This window comes from Prunus mume, linkage group LG6, assembly GCF_029339155.1.
Source record: "Prunus mume cultivar Tortuosa linkage group LG6, ASM2933915v1, whole genome shotgun sequence".
Lineage (NCBI taxonomy): Eukaryota > Viridiplantae > Streptophyta > Magnoliopsida > Rosales > Rosaceae > Prunus > Prunus mume.
The window spans coordinates 19,407,805-19,415,098 of record NC_142703.1 but is presented as its reverse complement, the minus strand read 5'-3'; positions in this window follow the sequence as shown (position 1 = coordinate 19,415,098).

Below are 7,294 nucleotides of genomic sequence, written 5' to 3'. Positions count from 1 at the left end.
GATATTTTTTACTGATATTTTTGTAAAATTAGGTACTACATTTGGTCTTTGGCCATATGCTAATTAGATGAAATTATATTCTTATCTTCCACATTAGTAAACTATATTGTGTTTTAAAACTAAAGCTCTATTTTATATTATATATTTAACCCCATTCTTAGTATATTTTGGTTACTATTTTGGAAGAATTTTGATACTTTGAATTATATTCTCAATATAGGACTTTCAACTTCCTATAGAGCAAAACATAATCAAATCAACGAATTTTGGAGTAATTCTAGTTGAGGACGTTTGTGAGTCACTTCACTTGATCGTATCGAAATTTCAGATTTTTCTACCTAGTGGTATATTTTCTGGCAATAAAATAAAGAAGCAGTGCGTGGTCTGGAATAGTGACGTTTTGGGTTTTCATTGCGTTTTGGAGCCCAAAATGACCTCGGATGGGTTCGTGGCCTTCTGGATAAGTGTTAAGAATGTTTTTATCTTTAAAACAAGCTATCTTGGGCCGGATTTGGAGTAGTGCTTTATAAGTTTTTGCACCATGATTACAATGTTAGGGTTCTCATAATCTTTAGGGAGTTTCACTAAAACACCCAAAATGGGGGTTGAAATTATAAAAAAACTCAAGCACTATTTAAACATATAAACACACCCAAAACCCATCATTACACACACTTAAAACTCATTTATAAACACACCCAAAAAATAAACTTTGGGGTTGATTTTGGGTGTGTTTCTATGTTTAAATAGTGCTTGGGTTTTTTTATAAATACATGTCTAGGATTAGGTTTATTTATAAATTTGTATAATCTTTAATGTTGTAAATCCTTATTTTACAAGGATGTGGATCTACATTACAAGGAATTGGTAAGTGCGGACTATGAGGATATGTAAATTAGGTCATTATTTTAGTAAAATGAGGGTTTACAAGATTAAGGGCCGATTTTTCAATTTTGGGATACGATGGTACCATAAAGTTGTAAAGATGATCTATAAACATGTAGGTTACACGATTTGAGTAGTGATTTGCACCACGATTACAACATTAGGGTTCTTATAATCCTTAACATTGTAAATCCTTATTTTACAAGTATATGTATCCACATTACAAGGAATTGGTAAGTGCGGACCATGATGATGTAAATTAGGTCATTATTCTAGTAAAATGAAGGTTTACAAGATTAAGAGCCGAGTTTACAATTTTGGGATACGACGGTACCGTAAGGTTGTAAAATGAATCCATAAACATGTAAGTTACTCGATTTAAGTAGTGATTTACAGGTTTTTGTACCACAATCACAACATTAGGGTTCTCATAATCCTTAACATTGTGAATCCTTATTTTACAAGTATATGAATCCACATTACAAGGAATTGGTAACTGCAGACCATGATGATGTAAATTTGGTCATTATTCTTGTAAAATGAGGGTTTACAAGATTAAAGGCCGATTTTACAATTTTTGGATACGATGGTACCATAACGTTGTAAAGAGGATCCATTAGGTTACACAATTTGAGTAGTGATTTACAGGTTTTTGCACCATGATTACAACATTAGGGTTCTCATAATCCTTAACATTGTAAATCCTTATTTTACAAGGATATGGATCCAAATTATAAGGAATAGGTAAGTCCGGACCATGAGGATGTAAATTGGGGTCCTTATTCTAGTAAAATGAGGATTTACAAGATTAAGGGCCGAATTTATAATTTTGGGATACGAGGGTACCAAAACATTTTAAAATTGATCCATAAACATGTAAGTTACATGATTTAAGTAGTGATTTACAAGTTTTTGTACCACAATTACAACATTAGGGTTCTCATAATCCTTAACATTGTAAATCCTTATTTTACAAGTATATGGATCCACATTACAAGGAATTGGTAAGTGCGGACCATGATGATGTAAATTAGGTCATTATTCTAGTAAAATGAAGGTTTACAAGATTAAGAGCCGAGTTTACAATTTTGGGATACGACGGTACCATAAGGTTGTAAAATGAATCCATAAACATGTAAGTTACTCGATTTAAGTAGTGATTTACAAGTTTTTGTACCACAATTACAACATTAGGGTTCTCATAATCCTTAACGTTGTAAATCCTTATTTTACAAGGATATAGATCCAAATTACAAAGAATAGGTAAGTCCGAAATAAGAGGATGTAAATTGTAGTAAAATGAGGGTTTACAAGATTAAGGGCTGATTTTACAATTTTGGGATACGAGGGACCAAAACATTGTAAAAAGAATCCCTAAACTCGTAACTTACAAGTTTTTTGTAACAATTTACAAGGTTTTGCTCCTGGATTACAACGTTAGGGTTCACCAAATCCATAATGTTGTAAATCATATATTTACAAGAATATAGATCCATATTACAAAGGATTGGTAATAGTAGACATTAGGGATGTAAATTTGGTCCTTATTCTAGTAAACAATGGTTAAGGATGGATTTTACTTATGGAACATAAATGTCCAATATAGAGTAATACGAGACCTTAATATTGTAAACATTTGTGTTTACTATAAGGACCTAATTTACTTTCCTAATCTCCCTAGTTACCTTAATATTGTGCTAGATGTCTTTATCCTTGTAAATTACGATATTACAATATTAAGGATGGGTTTTACAATCTTATGAAACACAGCTGTCCAATATAGAATAATACGAGACCTTAATATTGTAAATATCCGTGTTTACAAGTGTAAGGACCTAATTTACTTTCCTAATGTCCTAAGTTACCTTAATATTGTACTACATGTCTTTATCTTTGTAAATTACGATATTACAAGATTAAGGATGTGTTTTTCAATCTTATGAAATACAATTGTTTAATATAGAGTAATACGAGACCTTAATATTGTAAACATCCGTGTTTACAAGTATAAGGACCCAATTTACCTTCTGAATGTTCCACTTTACCTTTATATCGTTCTAGATGTCCTTACGTTTGTAAATTATGATATTACACGAATAAGGATTGATTTTACAATATAATGGAACACAAATGTCCAACAGAGTAATACGAGTCTTTACTATTGTAAACCCTTTTGTTTACAATGTAAGGACATAATTTTCTTCTCTAATGTCCCACTTTACCTTTATAATTTTTTTTTAATTTAAATATTTTTTAAATACATGTTTACAATATATTTACACAACAAAAATCGCATTTACAACATACAATATTGAGTTTTTTGACCCAAAAAAAAAATATTCACTTTCGGGTTACAGAATTATTTGGAATGGGAAGTGAAACCATGTGGAAAACCAAGCCAAAAGTGAAGAACATAGGCACACTTGATAACGGCACATTTGCAATTTACAGTGACACTACTACAAATAGTGAAAAAGACGACCAAAAAGATGACGGTAGAAGAAAAAATCGTCATTGTATTTAACAAGACGACGGTAATAAAACCGCTGCGATAAGTGACAAACAACAAAAAAACAGAGTCTGTTGAATATTTTTTATACGACACATACAAATAAAAAGTGTCGTCTTATTAAAAGGTTCTTCTTGAGTTAAATCGACCAAAAAACAACGAGTAGGTATGACAAGCGCGTCTTTTAAAAATCAAGTGTCCTTTTTTTGGTAAAGACATGGTTGTTTGAAAGAACCGTCGTCTATTATATAAAGATGACGCTTTTTATACAAACCGTCGTCTATTATATGTAAAGATGACGCTTTTTATAAAAACCGCCGTCTATTATATGTAAAGATGACGCTTTTATAAAACCGTCGCTCTATTATATGTAAAGATGACATTTTTTATAAAAAACCGTAGTCTATTATATATAACAGATGACACTTTTTGTAAAAACCGTCGTCTATTATATGTAAAGATGACGCTTTTTATAAAAAAAATCGTCTATTATATATGAATATGACGCTTTTATAAAAACCATCGTTTATTATATATAATAGATGACGCTTTTTATAAAAACCGTCCTATTATATGTAAAAATGACGCTTTTTATAAAAAACCGCTGTCTATTATATGTAAAGATGACGATTTTTATAAAACCGCGTTTATTATGAAGTAAAGATGACGGTTTTTTTAAAAAAAATGGTCGTCTATTATATATAAAGATGACGCTTTTTATAAAAAATGGTCGTCTATTATATGTAAAAATGACGCTTTTTATATTAAAAAAAAAGGTCGTCTATTATATGTAAAAATGATGGTTTGTTAAAATAACCATTAAATCATGATTTTTCATTTATAACCGTCGAATTTTTTGCCCCGTTACTTGATCTCTCTATGTTTATTTTTTCTGATTTTTGGTGTATATGATCTCGAAGTATAAATAAATAAGTTTGACGGTTGGATCGTTGAAACTCGTTTCTTAGAATGCGTATGCCATCAAAACAATATATTCACTAACAATTAAGAGTTTATTTATACTTTCGTTAAATATAACATAAGATTTTGTGGTATCCACTAGTGTAAATATTTTAAATTGAAGATCAAATTCAGTCATTGTATTCATATAGGTCAAGGAGTGTAGCGGTAAAAATCATCAAAATCGGAGTTAAAATAACCGTAAAATCATGATTTTTCATTTATAACCATCGAAATTTTTTGTCCCACTTCATCTCTGAATGTTTATTTTTTCCGATTTTTGACGTATATGATCTCGAAGTATAAATAAACAAGTTTGACGGTTGGATAATTGAAACTCGTTTCTTAGAATGCGTATGCCATCAAAACAATATATTCACTTACAATTAAGAGTTTATTTATACTTTCGTTAAATATAATGTAAGATTTTGTGGTATCCACTAGTGTAAATATTTTAAATTGAACATCAAATTCAATCATTGTATTCATATAGGGTCAAAGAGTGTAGTGGTAAAAAATCATCAAAATCGGAGTTAAAATAACCGTTAAATCATGATTTTTCATTTATAACCGTCGAAATTTTTTGTCCCGTTACTTGATCTATGAATGTTTATTTTTTCTGATTTTTGGCATATATGATCTCGAAGTATAAACAAACAAGTTTGACGGTTGGATCATTGAAAATAGTTTCTTAAAATGCGTATGCCATCAAAAAAATATATTTACTAACAATTAAGAGTTTATTTATACTTTCGTTAAATATAACATAAGATTTTGTGGTATCCATTAGTGTAAATATTTTAAATTGAACATCAAATTTAGTCATTCTATTCATATAGGCTCAAGGAGTGTATCGATAAAAAATCATCAAAATTGGAGTTAAAATAACCGCTAAATCATGATTTTTCATTTGTAACCGTCGAAATTTTTTGTCCTGTTACTTGATCTCTGAATGTTTATTTTTTCTGATTTTTGGCGTATATGATCTCGAAGTATAAACAAGACGGTTGGATCATTGAAACTAGTTTCTTAGAATGCGTATGCCATCAAAACAATATATTCACTAACAATTAAGAGTTTATTTATACTTTCGTTAAATATAACATAAGATTTTGTGGTATCCACTAGTGTAAATATTTTAAATTGAAGATCAAATTCAATCATTGTATTCATATAGGGTCAAGGAGTGTAGCGGTAAAAAATCATCAAAATTGAAGTTAAAATAACAATTAAATCATGATTTTTTATTTATAATCGAAATTTTTTGTCATGTTACTTGATCTCTGAATGTTTACTTTTTTCGATTTCTGGTGTATATGATCTTGAAGTATAAACAAACAAGTTTGACGGTTGGATCGTTGAAACTAGTTTCTTAAAATGCGTACGCCATCAAAACAATATATTCACTAACAACTAAGAGTTTATTTATATTTTCGTTAAATATAACATAAGATTTTGTGGTATCCACTTGTGTCGTCTATTATATGTAAAGATGATGGTTTGTTTAAAAAAGGGTCATCTATTATGAAATAAGGATGACGCTTTTTATAAAAAATCGTCGTCTATTATGTAAAGATGACGCTTTTTATAAAAACCGTCGTCCATTATATGTAAAGATGACGATTTTTATACAAACCGTCGTCTATTATATGTAAAGATGACCCTTTTTATAAAACCATCGGCTATTATATGTAAAGATGACACTTTTTTTATAAAACAACCGTCGTCTATTATATGTAAAGATGACGTTGTTTATAAAAAACCGTCGTCTATTATATGAAAAGATGACGCTTTTATAAAAAGCGCGTCTATTATGTGTAAAGATGACAATTTTTTTATTTTAAAAGCCGTGTTTTAAAACACGCTAAAAAATAGGTGCTAAAGTGAATTCGCGCTCGACAAATTTTCAAATTTTCACCCGTCTTTGAAAACCTTATCTCTCATTAACAAGTGTCGTCTTTTAAAACACTAAAAAAAGGCTACTTAAGTAAATTCGCAGTCGACAAATTTTTAGATTTTCCCCCGCCTCAAAACCTTATCTCCCTCCTTGAAACCCTCCTGCACTCTCTAAAACACCCTCATGAAACTCTTTACAAAATCATCAAAAAATCGATATCAATGAAGGAGTTGAGAGATTGAGGTCTTCGCAGATCCATAAGATATAGAGGGATGTTCTGTATTTGAGAATCAAAGCTAGTTGAAATGTTTGATTTGAAAGTCACCTAATCTCTTAATACCCTTCTATATCTTGCTAGTGAATTCTAGATTAGTCTCTTATGCTTCTGGTATGTTCTTTGTCTCCCTAATTTCAGATTTTGTCTCTCTTGATTTGTTTGGTTTGTTTACATATTTTTTTATATTTCTAGTTTCTTTTTAGATTTTCTGATTTGGTTATCAGGAGATAAGGAGGAAGCTTGCAGATTTATAACTTTTTATTTTGTAGGTTTTCTATGTGAGTTGTATGTTTTTTTGTTGTTGAAAATTTGCAAGTTCTCGATGGTCCTTTTTATGCTCATTTTACAAGTTTTCTATGGAAATATGGACCAATGGTAAAATTTCTCTTCCACCTAATTTTTTATGTTTATAATCTTAGTTTTTTTTTTTTTTTTCTCTTTGTCATTTTGATTTATTTACAGGATGATGGAGGAGACTTGGCCAGCCAGCATCATTTTTATGTTTGGATGAGGAATGCTTGGATTATGAGTACGTAGGTCTTGTTAGGAATTATATTTGTTGTAGAATAAAGATTGGTTAACTATGTAATAACTATTGGATCTTCAAGTTTTATGAAAGAAATTATTTTTGAGTGCATATATTCATTAATAAAGCATTATGGTTGGTTTTCTAGTTAAAATCGTTGTATAGCATCATAGGAAATAAAAAAGAACTAAAATGTAGCAGTTTGGAAACTTATTAGATGATGATTTTTATAATAAATCA